The 17558-nt window shown below is 30.1% G+C and overlaps 1 pseudogene; it reads right to left on the bottom strand.

Moving 5' to 3' along the window:
• Positions 1 to 2545: 2545 nt before the first annotated feature.
• Positions 2546 to 9285, bottom strand: LOC123217896 (annotated as a pseudogene).
• Positions 9286 to 17558: the final 8273 nt, after the last annotated feature.

Genomic DNA, 17558 nt, shown 5'->3' with positions numbered 1-17558 from the left:
TCCTTATTTAAGTTTTGTGCCTGCACCATCGTTTCTTTCATTTTTATGTTATACATATATTATGCATGCATAGCATAGACTTCTTTAAAAAATTGTATCATGACATTATTTCATTTTCATCAATCTTATTCACAGACAACACTTATAAGAGATGGGATTATCATGCTAGCGATATGTAAAAGGCCAAAAGACTTATTTGCACCAAGAAATATTGAAATCTTAAATTCTCACTCTTCAACTTTTAAAAATTTAAACACTCACCTATAAACAATTTTCTATTAAAAATGTTAGTTATAGTTTGGGATAAAACCATCATTTAATAAAATTTTAGGTTTTATTACATTTTCCTCCACAGGTTTAAAAATATCATAATTTTCTCATAACCCAAAGTTTGACAAATGACAAATACCCCCCTAGGGTTTGTCCCTCTCCTCTCTAGCATCGATTAGCAGTCTCCGATCATCGATCGTCCTCCCTCTCACCTTATCTCTCCCTTCGGTCTCCCCCTCTTGCCTCTTCGACCGATCGTCTTCGTCTGGGACACAAACGCATTGTCTTTGTCTCTCAAACGAAAATAACGTCTTCATCTCAGTTGAATACGGTTGGAGAGGCAAGGGAAAAAGACTTAAGGCAAAGATAAGGTGGGAGGGAGGACGGCTGACAGTCGAAGACTACCAATTGATGTCGAAGAGGAGAGGAAAAAACCCTAGAGGTTATTTGTCACTTTTTAATTTTTAGGTTAGGAAAAATTGTGAGTTTTTAAACTTGAGGAGAAAAATTTAATAAAATTTAATTTTTTTATTAAATGATAGTTTTACTCTAATCCTAACTGAGATTTTTAACAGAAATTTACTTATAAGTGAGTGTTTGAGTTTTTGAAAATTAGAAAATGAGAGTTTGAGATTTCACTATACCTAGGGTGTGAATAAGTCTTTTGGCATAAATAAAATATAAAATATAGTAGAAAACACTTTGTATACTTAGTTTATAAATTTATTATTACTTATAAAAATAAATAATGAGAAAATAATTTTCACCTAAATTAAATTGTAACAAAATTATAAGTGTTTACCAAAATGATATGGAAAAGTAGTAAGAGAATGGAAAGAACTTACGATTTATACAAGAGACGGGTTGTGGTACTCAATGCGAGAGTGTGCAATTCGGTGAAGTAAACACAGTACACACTTATTTATAGAAAAATTGATTGGTGCGATTCAATGTAGCTTTCCTTTCTTTATCATCATGATTGTGTTGACATAATTGGAGATGATTATTCTCGAACCTTTCACGTGTAATAATATGAATGAAGATGTGGAGTAAATGCAGTCATTAAATGAAACTAGCCTAACAATTAAAGGAGTACAAGACTTTTAACTATGATTATCAAGATAGAATTTGCATTTCTTCCCGTAGTATTCGTTTCGCTTGTAATACTACAGGATAATGCATAAGAAGGCATATGATAATATCATGAAAAAGAAAAATGACAAAGATTGAACTGAAATTACACAAGTTTAGACTTATTGAAAGAAAATCTAACTGAAGTGGGATTCTCAGCAATTTAAACTCTGAGAGATTGAATTAGAGAGAAGTTTATAGGAAGAAAAGGAAACAGCTAAAAGCAGAGCAACAAACTACATAGAGGAAAAGGGCAGTTTGATGAGGGTGTTAGAATGAGAAACTTATCAAATATATTCATATATATAAAGGAAAAGATGGCGACTGAAATAATAGAAGAAAAAAAAGTAGAGCTCTCTCTCACTCTCTCTTTGAATGTTTTTACGGTCAAACATGCGTATTAATTGTGTTAGGAAGGAAAGTACCTTACGTTTAATGCATTCTTATCCACCGTTCCTACAGAATTTCCATATTGACTACGTGGTGGAAATCCACCGTTCCTATAGAATTTCCAAATTGACTACGTGGTGGAAATCCACCGTATATATATATAACAGTAAATCCCAAGGTGAAATTAAAGGCACTTTCCTTCCCAACTCCTTCCTAACAGAATTAATAGGCATGTGAGACCCTACAAACATTCAAAGAGAGAGTGAAAGAGAGCCCTACGTGTTTTTTTTTTTTTTTTTTCTGGCCAAAGGATTATTTCCCAGCTAAAATACGTTTCTTTTATTAATTTTAAAAATTATATTTATTTATTTACAAATAATTAAAATTAATGATTTTAAAAATAAAATCATTATTTTATCTGTAATATTAAAAATAAATTAAAATTTAATCACATTTCTCTTTGAAAATCTTAAAATTTAATCATTTTTTCTTTGGTCAAATTTAAAAAAATGCAAACAATTATTTTGAGTGTTATTTGCATTCATCTTTTTTGAGAGAATCGCAACAATGCAAATGGCATAAATCAGTATAAAAAACACCCATCTTTGATCATTTTTTCTTTTTTGTATTGTGGAAAATGTTTTTATAATTTATTTAAATGTTTGTTCTTTTCCTCGTACTGGCATTAACTCCATCAGCAACTTATGACTCATTGATCAACCATCTATCTCTATTGGCAATTTGAGCAAAAATGAATCGGAATCAAAACTTCAAAAATTTTATTTCCTTGAAATCCACAAACTATAATACTCAAGCCTTATAGTGCTTTATTACACAAAATTTTACAGATGTGTTGATGCGATTTACACATCCATAAACAACTCTTATTTAATCGGTTCTTCACTCGCTAAAATTTTAATCCACTGCTTCTGCTTGACTAATTTAAGTGTTAATTGTTGGGCATTAAAACTTTATTCCTGTATTCTGCTAAAGCCCACATTGGGAATATATTCCTGTATTCTGCTTAGTGCAACATGCAGTTCCTCATGAAAACTCCCATAATTTCCTATACCATTAAAAATTTTAAAAAAATAATGGACATCAGTTTACTATAAATCTTATGCTTATGTTACCAATTTCACAACTTATATTATCAATATATTTTCAGGGAAATTCAGCTTAGAGTAAGATATATCGTTACCTGTTGGGGGAAATCTCCATTTTCCAGCTGAGAGTTTATCAACAACTTTGCAGCGCGATGAATTGGTGCTGAGTTTCTCTCAGCCTATCTTATGAAATGAATACTAAAATTAATTCAATGCCGAATTGTAAAGAGAGTCAATTAGCAACATAAGATATGCATTTCAGTTATGAGCTGACCTGGCCTGAATAAATTAAACCAATCACAGCCCATGCAGTTTGTACCAAATTCGATCTTTTTCCTTCCAGTAGCGTATATATCTGTATCACGAAGCAATTTGGCTTATATAACTTTAAGTACAATTTGGTTGCACACACACCATTACTTTTTTTATAATCTATAGTGAAGAAACTGATACTGAATACTAAGGCGTGTTTATGTAGGAAAAAGAAATTACCTTCTTTGAGCAGGAGATATATGTCTCTCCCCAACCACCATCTTCACATTGTGAATTTAGCAGAAAATCAACCGCTTTTCGAATAGACAAACAGTTGTTGTAAGTCTTCCCAGCAGCAACCAAACCTCCAATGGCAAAAGTAGTACCATATATGAAGCAGATTCCCCAGTTTCCGTACCTATAAACATGTTTGTCCATTTGTGAACTTTATTATGAGAAGATGCAAAAATTGCTAGCATCCACAACAAGGAACATGTACCATGAACCATCAGTAGTTTGCTCCTTTTCGATGTATCGTACAGCCTTTTTGATAAAATTTTCAATCTCTTTCTTTCTGTGATGTGGGTACAATTTCTTAAACAAAACAAATGCTTCGATTGCTGATGCTGTGCATTCAACATACCTGAATTACTTATTTAATTAGCATTAATGCAAGAATTCACACTAACATGAATAATTTGTAGTTTGCAAAAGGGTAAATGATTTTAATCTTACGTATGCTCAACAACAAGGTCCTCAAGAAACTCTACAGGATTGAGCCACTGAAGAGGAATAAACAAAACCAAAGAAAGAAAGAAATATCAAAAGGATCCCGCTATCATAACAACAAAAATACAGTCAATTCATATTTTTTATGTAGATACCTCCAATACTAAGGAAGCACCTGCTGGATCCCAAACTGCTAATCCTCCGTCTTCACTCTATAAATAATGAATAAAATGAATCACATGAGAAAAATTAATAAAAAATTCAGAGAACTATCGAACATTTACCTGAAGAGAAAGTATAAAGTCGACAGCTTCATGTAGTCTCTCAGGTTTCATTCTCTCCGACGATTTCGGCAGGTAAAATTGAAAGAAGTAGGCAACACTATGGAAACTCAAAAATAAAGTTGTGAGAAAATTATTATGCATGATTATGGGTAAAACTAATTGATTACCTTCAAGCTCTCTGCAGTGCAATCAGAAACTTGCCATCCATGATCTCGATCAGAGAAAGTCCATGCTCCTTTGGAAAAGTGACGGAACATGCTTTTGAAGTCACCTAAAGGATTATCCTTGATCTTCAAAATTACAATTCATTGGCATGATTCAGTGAAGTCCAAAGCAATAAATCAAGAGGAAAAAGAAATTATAGAAGCAATGCTTGAAAGATTTTATATATGAAACCTGAGATTGCTTTAAAAAGTAATGCCCTTTAGAGACTGTAGGCCCAATTTCATCAGTCAGGTTGCTTGCAATCAGAGCTTGAAGGCCTAATGCAGTATCCCACACTTGACTGCCAAAACTCTACATAATGATCTCAAGTGTTAAATCAATTGAAGCACAATCCATCGTTATTAATTTCATTAAATCTATTAATGATGCAGTGAATTAGTACTAACCCGAACCTTCATTCCATCTTCCCCTAGCCAAATGTAATCTGCCATTCTGGCGAGATGCTTTTTAAAGGCGTCTCCATTAGGGTCTTCAACCCAACAAGCGAGGATACACAATGGCTATCCAATTCAGGTAGCTTAAGTATGAGTATCAACTGGATCATGAATTCATTCATATATTTGAATAGTTTTACCTTTTCAACACATCCGGTAATGTATCGACTAGTCTCATTTTCATAGTGAATAAACTTTATTGTTTCTTTAAGAGCCCTTTCTCTAATCAACTTGTTCAAAGGCCAACGAGTTAGAAGAGGCTCAGTTGCTAAGTAAAGACTATCCCAAAGTACATCTTGTACCAATGGATGGGGATAACATAAATCCTCCTGTAACAACATAAAACATGCAAGCTTTTTATGCATTTCAGTCTCTGACAAATCCATGACTAAATGCTAAAAGGGTACAGTTCAAAATAAAATAATAAAAAAATTATGACAAAAATAATAGGGGAAAGGAAATGATATATGAAGTCCTTCTAAGATTTGGCATGCATAAAAAAAAACATTTCTATATTCACCAAGCTTTGAGTACTAAGTAGATAGTTCATTAAATGATTTAATGTTGTTTTATTTTAATTCGAAATCACTTAATTATATAATGATATATTATTTAGAAATCCAATTGCCTACTCAAAACTAAAAATATATAGTTTTATTATTAAAAAAATATTGTCTTATGTAATTCATATAAGATTTGCATTTGAGAAAACACGTGGAGAACATATAGAAAATATATATTTGCCATTATAGTCTAAGGAGCAAGGGAAAATAACCTTTGCACATAGATGATGCACTTTCCTCCAGTTGATTTCATTGTAAGGCTGAGTATGAAGTTCTTCTCTTAATTGTTGAATTAGTGGGGTGATTGGACCAACAAATCTCTTACCATATAAATAGGACAAGGGCATGTAAACCAATCGACAAAAGCACCACATTTTTGCTGCATGAAATAGGAAAATGCAAATTTAATAACTATAGAGCAAGCACCAACAAAATAGCAATATTGAAGTTATATAGTGGAAAAGGAAAATCCTCTACTAATAACAAAAGGCTTCAAACAATTGTGACAATCTTATTTCAATTCGAAGCTACAAAAATTTGGTTCATAATACTATTGCATTTGACATTTATCATATACATAAATTCACAGTTTCTTAAGATGCACAAATTACCTGGATGTATTGGAAAAAAAGAAGGAAGAATCCAAAACACTGGAGGCATTGGGTTGGTGCCAGATCAATCAAACACACCAAGAATCTATGGCATACAAAAAATGATAAAATATTGATCCCCAAATTAAGATTAATAAAACTATGTATATAAACAATGATCACAAATTTATACACAAACGATAATATATCACTATGTGAATTGATAATTTTGAATTAAAAATAAAACAACACTCAATAATATAGTGATATACCATCGTTTTTGTTTATAATTTATACACAAAATTAATGTTACTCATTTAGAATATATGTCATACCAAAAGCCAATTTTTGCCCCAAGAGGGTACATATGTTACACCACCGTGGTCAATGATCCATTTTCTTGCTCTTGCACAAGCATTATTTTCACCATCATCAAGTCCTAATCCCAGTAAATGCATACAAATATAACTAAAAACTGTACCAAACATGCTACTATGGCTCTCTATGTGTATTCCCCATCCACCATCCTCATGCTACATTATCAGACAGTACAATTAATTTGACGTTAAGACTTAAGAGATGTTCTAAAATTTCCTTTTCATTGCGAACCTGGTGATTGTACAAGTAACGAAGTATTTCCTTGCGATGCTCAGAGGTAAATACAGTATTCAGATGCCCGGTAATGTACAAGCACATCACCTGTAATGTGCATAAGAGATGGGAAAAAACTTTCCTCGTAAATGTAGAAAATATATTGGATTTACAAGTATAGAGATTGAAACATATATTACACAAAACTAATTGGTTTCTGTTAAGATCTAATCTATACAATTATATACCACTCACTTTACTCAATTTAATTATATGTGGGATTCTCTTTCTTTTTATTTGACTTACCAACACTAAACAAGGCCCAAATTTTGGTAATGTATAGGAGTTAGAAACCATTAAATCATTAAAGTTTTTAGTTGCAAATTGATCTATGCTAGTTCAAAATAGAGGCAAGAATCTCTCTGTAAGAGTAGTTAAGAGTAAACTTTAAAAGATAAATGTAATCAGCATAACAACAACACTCACAAAAGGAGGAAGAAAATATAACGGGCCAGCATTTTCAGAAGGCCAATGGCCATCGCTGGCTTGTAAAGCTGAAAAGTGGTGGGCAGCTCTTCAAAGAGCAATCGTTGCAGTTTCATGCGTAATCTCCTCACCATCCTTAACCTTCACCTGTGGTATTGTTTGTTTGAAGTTTTTCTCCCTCAGGAACTGCGTTTGACCAGAGAAAGTTAGCACAACGAAACGCGCATTAATATGTTTGCGAGGAAAATAATGATAATAATAATAATTAAACAAATCTAGAGTGTGTTTTTTTCCAACTGATAATTAATATGTATGCTACTTTGAAATTAGAATTATGATCAATGAAAGGGAATTATACCTGTAATCGCCAAAGTAGGTCACTGGCTGGCTTAACCTTATGTCGATTTTTGTGGAAATTTTGGCGAGCTTCCTCAACCGCAGCTAGCTCCTCGGGTGTGCCTGCATCAGGATCGAATTCCCATATTTGTCTATCCACATAATTATTCGTGCTAAACATATACGGGCTATCTCCACCCTTTGCAATCTTCAGTCTCCACATATTAATATTCCACTCTCCTAAATTAAGTTTTGTGCCTGCACCATCGTTTCTTTCATTTTTATGTTACACATATATTATGCATGTATAGCATAGACTTCTTTAAAAAATTGTATCATGACATTATTTCATTTTCATCAATCTTATTCGCAGACAACACTTATAATAGGTGGGATTATCATGCTAGCGATAAATAAAGGGCCAAAAGACTTATTCCCACCAAAGTATATTGAAATCTCAAATTCTCATTTTCTAACTTTCAAAAACTCAAACACTCACCTATAAACAAATTTCTGTTAAAAATTTTAGTTATGGTTAAGGATAAAACCATCATTTAATAAAATTTTAGGTTTTATTACATTTTCCACTACAGATTTTAAAATATCACAATTTTCCCCCAACCCAAAGTTTGACAAGTGACAAATGCCCGCCTAGGGTTTGTCCCTCTCCTCTCTAGCATTGATTAGCAGTCTCTAGTCATCGGTTATTCTCCCTCCCACCTTATCTCTCCCTCTAGTATCTCTCCTTTGCTTCTCCAATTGATCGCCTTCGTCTTAGACGAAGAGAAACAGTCTTCGTTTGAGACAAAGACACGTCATCTTTGTCTCTCAGATGGAGATGAAAATAACATCTTCATCTCGATCGAATACGGTTGAAGAGGCAAGGGAAAAAGACTTAAGGCAAAGATAAGGTGGGAGGGAAGAGGGTCGACTGTCGAAAACTACCAATCGACATTGAAAAGAGAAACAAACCCCAGAGGTTATTTGTCACTTTTCAAGCTTTAGGTTGGGAAAAATTGTGAGATTTTTAAACTTGGGGAGAAAATATAATAAAACTTAAATTTTTTATTAAATGACAGTTTTACCCCTAACTCTAACTGAGATTTTTAATAGAAATTTGTTTATAAATGGGTGTTTGGGTTTTTAAAAATTTGAGGATGAGAGTTTGAGATTTCACTATACCTTAGGTGAGAATAAGTCTTTTAGCCTAAGTAAAATATAAAATATAGTAGAAAACACTTTGTATACTTAGTTTATAAATTTAGCATTACTTATGAAAATAATATAATGAGAAAATAATTTTCACCTAAATTAAATTATAACAAAATTATAAGTGTTTACCAAAATGATATGAAAAAGTAGTAAGAGAATTGAAAGAACTTACGATTTATACAAGAGACGGGTTGTGGTACTCAATACTTGCAATGCAAGAGTGTGCAATTTGGTGAAGTAAACGCAGTACGCACTTATTTGTAGAAAAATTGATTGGTGTGAATCAATCTAGCTTTCCTTTCTTTATCATCATATTATTGTGTTGACATAATTGGAGATGATTATTCTCCAAACCTTTCATGTGTAATAATATGAATGAAGATGTGGAGTAAATGCAGTCATTAAATGAAACTAGCCTAACAATTAAAGGAGTACAAGACTTTTAACTATGATTATCAAGATAGAATTTGCATTTCTTCCCGTAGTATTCGTTTTGCTTGTAATACTATAGGATAATGCATAAGAAGGCACGAAAAAGAAAAATGACAAAGATTAAACGGAAATTACACAAGTTTAGACTTATTGAAAGAAAATCAAACTGAAGTGGGATTCTCAGCAATTTAAACTCTTTAACTGAGAGATTGAATTAGAGAGAAGTTTAGAGGAAGAAAAGGAAACAGCTAAAAGCGGAGAAACAAAATGCATAGAGGAAAAGAGAAGTTTGATGAGGGTGTTAGAATGAGAAACTTATCAAATATATACATATATATAAGGGAAAAGATGGCGACTGAAATAATAGAAGAAAAAAAAGTAGAGCTCTCTCTCACTCTCTTTGAATGCTTGTATGGTCTCACATGCGTATTTATTGTGTTAGGAAGGAAGGTGCCTTTAATTTCATCTTGGGATTTGTTTTGTTCAACTAAAAGATAATATATATATATATATATATATATATATATATATATATATATATAAAGGATTTCCACCACGTGGTCAATTTGAAAGTTTTGTAGGAATGTATTAAACCTAAGGGAAGATAAGCATGAAATGTGGATATTTGGGACAGTGAGTTATATAAAGACCCTCCACCTCTATTTGTAGGCACACCCAATTAACAATTTGAATTCACGCCTCCCAAGTTCTCTTTTTATTCTTCTATGTTTTATTTTTTTCTCTTACACCTACTTCGTTCATCTTCTTCTCCGGCTTAAATTTTGTTTTAGTTATAAAATCCATTATTCATAACTCCTTATCATATTTGTACAAATGTATCTAATTTCATAAATTACTAGTCAGACCCAGGTGTTGGAACATGCTTTAAGTTTTCTCTCTGGATTTGCTTTATTCAATTAAAAAACAAAATGTTTAATTTAACAAATACTGTGGGTCTACCGTAACCACAAAGCCGAATACGGGTTTTCAAAACATTACTCCATAATTTCCTATTTTACCCTTTACCAGTTTCGACCCAACTCATCCTTAGCCCAATCCGTCCATTTCTTTGGGTTGATTATATGCATGAATTGAAATGTGTCAGAGGATAAATGGGTTTCAATCAAAGTAATATTATATAAATAGGTATTATATTATCTTTAATTTAAAATTATTTAATTATATGATGATATATTGTTTGTGTATTTATTTTATAAACCCTATATATATATATATAGAGTTTTATTTTTATTAACCCTTGGACTTCCAGATCTGCTTGCAAGAATGACTACAACTATCTCAAATTCAATTTAAGAGTAGTTATTTACAATATATTGTCATAAAAATATTTCTTTTGTAATACTTGAATTTAATATAGAATTAAGTGATGAAATGAGAATAAAGCATTGACCTCTCTCAAACCCCGTCAAGAGCGTGTTTACTATCTCCGGTTATCTTCATGCTTGCAGCTGTTGGAAATGGTCAATAACTTACTTATCATTTGCATCCTTGATGGTAGGATGCATATTAGAAGAAAAAAAAGGCGTGTATTTGAGTCCTCAACACCCAACGTTTCTGAAACTAAAAACACAGGTCATGTCTATATGAGATTGTAGGAGTTTAGAAGACCAAATACAAAAGAAAATGTTTAAGGCTGCTCAAATGGCTGGGGACAACTTTTATTATCCATTTTATTGTATATATTTATCAGTTTGCCTAGTTTCAATGATATTAGTGCAATGATAGATTAGGTTTTTAAACTTATGTTTGCTCTTGAAAGAGTCACTATAACAAATTTTATAAAAGATGATAAAAAATATTTTTCTATTATTATACTAAAATTTATAAATTAATAATTTACCATTAAACTAACTAAAAACACTAACAAAATTGGATGACAGATGGGTTTTAGATTTTTCAAAGTTAACAAGTAAAACTTTGTCAATAAATTAAACCTTTTGTGAGAATAAATCTTGTGGCCTAAAATATATGTCATTTAGTTAAGGGCCAAATTGAAATATAACATTTTCTTATTAGTTTAATAAATCAAATCCTTCATTCAATTCTATTTCTTTTCATTTTTACCCTTTCTATTCCAAGAAGTAAAGAAAGCTACTTCAATGTAGAATCCATTCAAGGGTGGCAGAGTTGAACGTGAGAATTGCCCCATCTCATTTGGGCCGAGATTTCAATATAGAATAACGAGGACAAGGATGATTTTTCATCCCCACATAAATGGGCCTAATCCTCGGCCCGACCTGATCTGAAAAGTTAAAGAATATGAAAGAGTTTAAAGAGTTGCTTAAGCGTTGACAATCGATTGAATTAAAATCAATATCTGCATTTTGAAATATATAATTACTAAACATGAACATTAAAAAACTATAAAAGCATATGATTTCATGGGCATTCAGGACTACCACAAAGCAGCATAGAACGAACCAAAATAGTGACCAGTGAACAGAGATACGTTACATTGTATTGATAGAGGTCTTTGTCTTTGTAAATTTTGGTACATAAATTTGTTAAATGTGATACTGAAGAAATAATCATATTCATTTTTTGTTATGTAAAATATTTAAAAAAATTATGTTCTTCCAGCTTTAAAGAATGAAGTCTTCCCTTTATTTTTATGAAATTATAAATTCATTAATTTGTTTTGTTAAAACAAAGGATAGATGGATACTTAAAAAATATTTAACCTTTAAATGTAAAATAAAGGCCAAAAAACTTATTCTTACTCAAGGTTTAGTGTATTTTCAAATTTACACTGGTGAAGTTTTAAAAATTCAAACACTCATCTTTATGTTGAAATTTTTAATTAGAATTAAAAGTAAAATTGTTATTTAATGAAAAAATATTTAAAAACCTAAAATTTTATTACATTTTTCTCTATTAGTTTAAAGATTTAATAATTTTTTCAATTCAAAAGTAAAAAAGTAACTATTTTTCTTTTAAGATTTTCTTCTCCTTCTCTTTAACAATTATCTCTTTTCAGATTATCGGCCAGTCTTTCTAGATTTCTTCTTCTCCCTCAGTCTCTTTCCCTTCCCTCTCCTTTCATTTTTGTAGGAGAAAAGAGGATCTTAAAGAAGAAGCAGAGAAAGGGGAAACCAAATCGGCAATATTTCTTTCCGAAGAATCTCAACAGTTCCCAAACCTTGAAACAGGAAACGCTGCATTTTTATTTAATTTTCCTTTCAATAAAAAAAGACCATTTCACTAATAGTAGTGCAGTAGAGACTTGCGAAATTAAAAGCATTATTATTAATTAATAAACATTTTTCTATAATAAAAATTGAATTTAGTATATAACAAATGAGTTTTTTTTTTTTACTTGAATATATAAATGATACAGAAAATCAACGGTATAATGACTTTGATTTGAATAATCAATTGTACTTTTTCGATGTTTAAAAATCTACTCATGATGAACGAGCGTGTGATCAATCTTTAACCAGTGCAGCTCATTAATTTGTTTATCTCTTGATCAGTCTGACAAGAAAATATCGATTCAAAGTTGAAGTTCTGGCACTGAATTTTAGAAACTAATAAAACAAGATTACGAAATCATAATTTAATGAATATTTTAAATCACGCCCGTGAGCTTTTGACGTCTGAGATCTCCTGCAAGAAATCCGATGCCAAGAACATATTGAACAATTCAATTTTTATAAATTTTATAACAGATTCAATTATAACCACACGCCCACAAAATGTCAGAAACCCTAAATTTCAGTATATTTATTTTAGCTAAAAAGTTTTAAATTCCAACAAATCTCTCATTATCCCACTCGCAAGTATAAAAAATAATGACATTCTTGAGTTTAACCTTAACTTACATGCAGAAATTAAGTTGAATATAATGCTGAATTTGAGATGTTATATCTCAACCACTACAGATTTTTAATTTAAAAAACTATGAAATTAATTTGCAGGAAATCTGCATAATCCTAACAAAGTTTGAATGTGAAATTTCCAGCTCAATTTTCATAAATTTATGAATGATTTCTATATAAAATATGTAAGTAATTAGGTCATCAATTTACATGGTGCCAATGAGGGTTTCGTGGAACTCCCATTACCTCTTTATGTTGAGGCATGCCTGTGGTGGCTAATGAATATATTAGTCTTTTTGCTCTTTCCTTTTTATCTTGCTTTGATTTCAATGTCTCTATCCATATTCAACCTCATAATTCTTATATTTTGCTTTTCGTTTGATACAGATTTGTGTGGATGTGCAATATTCACTTTTCGTCATGGCCCCTCCATTGGACTCCTACCTCTAAATATGATATTTGTAATCTCTGCACAATGTTAGATCCAAATTTTCATCCACAAAGTTAATTAATTTCTAGATAAAAGAAAATATAATCTATGTATTCCATTTACAGCCAAAACTGAGTGTCAATTCCACTCATAATAAAACATAAAATCTTGTAGATAAGTACTCCCATTGTCCAAATGGATAGATAAATATGGAATAGAAGCAGTCAATGTAGATAGAGAGCTGAATTTAGTTACAGGTTCTATGTATAGTTCTAGTAAATCAAAGTTGGATTCACTGAACCAGATTTAATTAAGCTCTAGGTCTCGTGTACAACCCCAGAAGGCTGCCAGCTATACAAACTTACACACAAATCTAAGGGTCAAAATGAATATACCTATTTAATTGAAAACCTATTAAATACTTAATTTAATTAAGATGAACCATTAGGGTAAGAAAAGTACTACGGCAGTTGTTACAGCTTCAATAACTAATTATTATATTAACTTTCACATCATTAATCACGTTGATATCAGCTAAAGCTTCCTCTAATAATTTGTCTTTGTTAATTATAATGAAAATAAAATCATTGAGAAAAATAATAATAATAAAATGGGTTACACCTTGGCTTCAGTGCGAGGACAGAGTTGCCTCACGTTGTTCTTCTTCAGTTTTGATTGAATCTGACAGTAGGAATCTTGCCGCTTTGCTTTAAATTACACTCTTTCAATTAGTAAGCTTCAAGGTGCCAAATGGTCGGTGCCTGAAACCTCCACCGCTCCACGCTACGACCTTCCTTCTATATTCCCGCATGATCCATGCAACAAAAATTGTAAAAATAAAATTATTTATATAAATAAATTATACAAATTAAAACAACAATTTATAATTGGATGAGGTATTTGTTAACTCTATTTTTTTCTCACTTAAAAATAATAGTAAATAATATTATTCAAATTTTAATTAGTCATCATGCTATTCAATTCCCAAAATTCTTGTATTCACTAGACTATTTTCTCTTCTAAATTTTTTTGGTCTTAAAAAACAATGATTCACAAACTAAGTTATGAGTTGAAAAGTTATTACAAAACCATTAAGGTTGTATGTTCAAACTGTTAAATGTCTTGTTTGGTACAAAGAACTTGGATGTAAAATAAAGAATAAATAAAGACAAATATTAAAATGGAATAAAATCACCGATCTTATATAAGTTAATATAAGACTCTTCAAGAATTTATCGGTATACATCATCATATATTTGTAAATTTGTTTTTATTATCCTATGTTATTGATAGTCATCAGTAATTACACGTTATCCCTAAGTCGATAATCACTATTATTAGTTATATTTGGAATAATTGATTTAATTTGAAAGAAATAGTTTAATTCAGATAAAAAATTTTGTTATTAAAAATAAAAATTATTATCATAAAAAGTGGTTTTTTTAATATTTTTATTTTATTAGATGGTTTTACAATCTATATTGGCTAGTCAAATGAGCTAATAAAACTGACTCATCTAAACTTTTTAAATAAAATATTTTAATAATTTGTACAGTTTATATGGGAACAAATTTTTCTGTGTATTTAGAACTTCAAAGGAGAGATAAGGGCAGGAAAAAAAATGGTGTCGATTCTTCTTTGTCCTTTGAGTACGGGCTTATGGCAATAGCGAAAATTAGTTCATGGAGATTGTGAGAAAACTAGAAAATTATAAAAAAAAAAATAGAGAGGAAGGTACTTGTAGTTCCATATAAACAAATAAATAAACAAAAGAAAGTTTTTAACCTTGACGTGAACTATATATAAAAGAATAATTTAAAAATTGATTTGACTCAATTAAGTTCAAATTAAATTTGTTTAGGTTAAATTTAAATCAAATTCGAGTAAAATTTGTTTTATTTTTAAAACTAAATCAAATTTAAATTAGAGAGATTTTAACTCATAAGTTAGATAAATAACTTGATTCATTATAAATTTGGTTTATGATTTATATTGTTTTATCTTTTATTAGATAAAATAATATTATTTTTTAATAAATTATAAATTCAAATTATAAATTTAAATCATATATTTGAATCATAAATTTAAATTATAAACTTAAATTAAACTAAAATTATACTTAATTTTGATTCAATAAACTTGCATCAAATTCAAAACTAAATTAAGTTTTATCTATATCAAATTCAACATAAAAGGTATTCAAACTCAATTTGTATATATTCACACCGCTATAATCATGGTCTGATAATATTGACCGACGCCAGAGTATAAGAAAGTTTTTACCAGTGAGAAGAAGCCAATACAGCTGAGGAACCAAGGGAGTTCAGTCTGTGATAAATGTGAAGGGCCCATGTGTTATTGTCCAGACTTGTCCAATGCCATCTGGCTGTGACCCAAAACGCAAGATGACAGCAAATGAAACTATAAGTTGTCCCCTTCAATTTCTTTACTTCTTTATTTTTAAATTTGTACTCTATAATTTCAATTCCGTACCTAATTACTCAATTATAATATTTTTCAGTCTAACCCAATTTTTTAATTTGGGGCTTCGAGTTTGCTCCTTCTCATCCCGTGCCTAAAATCGCGATAACTCGTAATTGGGCACGTTGTGGGACCAACTTCAACTCACACAACAACATTAATTAATTAATTAATTAATTAATTAATTAATTAAGTTTTGCTTTTCTTAATTCTAACTTTATCTTAATTCAATTAACACTTAACCTAACTTCAAAGTACCTTTGTAATTGGGTTACAATCAGATGCTGAACATGCAAAATTCTGATGAATTCCAGATGCTTTCTTAAAAATAAATTTTAGTGACTAATTTAGAGAAAATTTATGAAATACTTTAAAGGAAATTATATTAAATAACTCATTTTTGGAAGTTAGATTTTTAGGAATATGTATAAAGGTTTAAGCTATAACAATTTTTTAAAATAAGAAATAATTTGGATAATCCCACTTTAATTTAGGGTTAAATTCGAATTAAATTTAACATGAACTTATTTAAGTTTAAGCTTGAGTTTGACTCGATTTATATAAAACAAAGCTCAAGTTTGATTTTAACTCGAACTCAAATCGAGTTTTTAGTTTAACTTATTATTAAAACAATGTCATTTTAATATATATTAATCAAAATAATATCATTTTGTATTAAAATTTTAAACTTACAAGTTGAATACTCTAAAACTCAAATTTGAAAATATTAAACTTTTAGACTCGAATTCAAACTTACTTGAACTGAACTCATTTTAAGTTCGTTTAAATCTAATTTAAGCTTAAATAAATTTAATTTGAATCTAACTTTACTTTAATCCATTTAGTAGGTAAGATAGCCTATGTCCACATATTATGTTTGGTAAAAAATTTGTATTATTTTTATGAGTATTTATAATGTGGAATCTAATGAATTCGAACATAGTAATTGTCTGTACGTGGTTCATGTCTCGATCTAATAAAGACGCAAGTTTGAGTTAGAATGTCAGTTTTAATGTTAATTAATTGTTACTTAATAGCTAAAATAATACATTAACATTTGCAGGCTCGCTTGGATTCATATGATGACAAGAATCCACGTCTTAAGTTCATATAAAAATCTGTGACTGTGATTTGTTTTTATATATGTGTTTTCTCATCTAAGTAACTTAGTTTAATGCTAATTAAATTGTGCATGATTGTGCATCTCTAACTATGGATGTAAAAAAAAAATGAAATTAAAGCAAAATTCTATTGAAGTTTGTGATATGACTATAGCACGTATCCCCAAAGAGTAGTAAGTGGGATATTAATTTCTCCAACCTTTCTAATAATAACAAGTTAATTAAAAAACCCTAAATCACTTTTCTTAAGATTATTACGTTAGTCCCTCACAAGGCGGCCTAAGTTAATTACACATACAAGAAAGCTCATAACGGGGAGAAAAAACTTAATGCACCACGAGCCTTTGGTATAATATTTAAATGACATATAATTATATAATTAAATATTATTTTATCACATAAAAATAATGAATAAATCCAATAAAAATGTATTATATTTAGGTTTAAATATAATATTTAAATAATATATAATTATATAATTAAATATTATTTTATTTCATAAAATATAAATAAATCTAATAAAAATACAGTGCATTTACTAGACACATCGGTAATTTAACTTGGAGAAAAAATAATAATAAAATTTTCCTTGTTCCTCTGATGAGTACGGTTGCTCCTATATAAGAAATCGTCTATTCTTGGTCACCTTCAAAAAG

Source organism: Mangifera indica, chromosome 6 (genome assembly GCF_011075055.1).
Source record: "Mangifera indica cultivar Alphonso chromosome 6, CATAS_Mindica_2.1, whole genome shotgun sequence".
Taxonomy (NCBI): Eukaryota; Viridiplantae; Streptophyta; class Magnoliopsida; order Sapindales; family Anacardiaceae; genus Mangifera; species Mangifera indica.
This window is presented reverse-complemented; position numbering and strand designations above follow the sequence as displayed.